This window comes from Pteropus alecto, unplaced genomic scaffold, assembly GCF_000325575.1.
Source record: "Pteropus alecto unplaced genomic scaffold, ASM32557v1 scaffold20, whole genome shotgun sequence".
NCBI lineage: Eukaryota > Metazoa > Chordata > Mammalia > Chiroptera > Pteropodidae > Pteropus > Pteropus alecto.
Window position 1 is genome coordinate 49654401 of NW_006436298.1, and position 1418 is coordinate 49655818.

A 1418-nucleotide genomic window follows, 5' to 3' on the forward strand; every position below is an offset into this window, starting at 1 on the left:
CTGTGGACACAATTCTCAGGCAGGGAGAACTGCATTAGATTGGTACCACCAGATTCTAATTGGGTGAATTAGGATGGCTGCTCGTCAGCCAACTAACCTTTCTAAGGTAACTGAAGTTATACAGGGACCTCAGGAATCCCCTGGAGCATTTCTTGAACAAGGCGTATCGGGTATACACCCCCATTGATTCTGAGGCCCAGCAGGCAATTAATATAGCCTTTGCTACTCAGGCAGCCCCTGATTTCCGGCGTAAATTGCAAAAAATTAGAAGGTTTTGCAGGGATGAACCTGTCCCAACTTGTTGAGATAGCCCAGAAAGTGTTTAACAACAAGGAGTCACCGGATGACCCCAAACGTATAGCTAAAATCCAAAGCTACTGTCATCAACCCAGCCATTCTGTTGCCAGACTCCAGACCCCGAGACCCCCGTTTATGACTACATGGATTTCACTGATGCTGTGTGTTCCTTGCGGTCAGACCTCAAAGACTCCCCTCTGCCTGAGGCCAGTGAAGTTCTATTCACAGATGGGAGCAGCTTCATGCAGGAAAGGAAGAAGGTATGCTGGGGCAGTGGTCGTCACAAGCTCTTCCCCATAGGACTTCTGCTCAAAAGGCCGAACTCATTGCCCTCACTGAGGCACTAAGAGGAGGAAAGAATAAGGCAGTCACAATATACACTGACAACCGATATGCCTTTGCCACTGCACATGTACACAGAGCCATCTACAAGGAAAGAGGGCTTCTGACTTCAGCTGGGAAGGACATCAAGAACAAGGGGGAGATCTTAGCCTTACTTGAAGCCATATAGATGCCTAAGGCTCTTTGTAAAGGGCATCAAAAAGAGAATAGTCTCAAGACTGAAGGAAACTGTCGAGCCGATGCAGAGGCAAGAACAGGGGCCACAAGGCCAGTGGGGCCCCCACCACATCTACTGACTGTTGTCCCTTACCCAGAACTGCCTCCATCTCCGACCTATATGGCAGAAGAGAACATATATTTTCAAGATAAGGGAGCCACTAGGAACCAAGAGGGATGGTGGACGACCCCAGATGGAAAAATCGGGCTCTCACGGGCCTTTGGAAGGACTCTCCACCAACTACACCAGACCACACACTAGGGCAAACTAAGATGCTCCAAGCTTTAGACTCCTACTTTCACTTGTTAGAAGGGAGAAGAACTGCAGAGGAGATTGCCTCATGATGCCCGGCTTGTGCCCAAGTTAATCCAAAGAAGGGGAAGATAGAAGAACCTAGGCATAGTGAAAGAGGAACTTATCCGGGGGACCACTGGGAAGTAGATTTCACTGAGGTAACCCCGACTGTGGGGAGCTACAAATATTTACTTGTTTTTATAGACACCTTTTCAGAATGGGTAGAGGCCTTCCCTACCAGGAAAGAGACTGCCTTAGTAGTTACTAA

At 48.4% G+C, this 1418-nt stretch overlaps 1 long non-coding RNA gene across 2 annotated transcripts in view; it reads left to right on the plus strand.

Moving 5' to 3' along the window:
* LOC112480597 overlaps nucleotides 1-1418 on the plus strand; it is an 18778-nt gene that overhangs the window by 2039 nt on the left and 15321 nt on the right. Inside the window, exon 3 of one of the 2 annotated variants that reach the window (XR_003046678.1) lies at nucleotides 408-676. The exons of the other annotated variant lie outside the window; for it this stretch is intronic. This is a non-coding gene — a long non-coding RNA (uncharacterized LOC112480597). Of the gene's footprint in view, nucleotides 1-407; nucleotides 677-1418 lie in introns of those variants that run through there. 2 annotated transcript variants of the gene reach the window in all.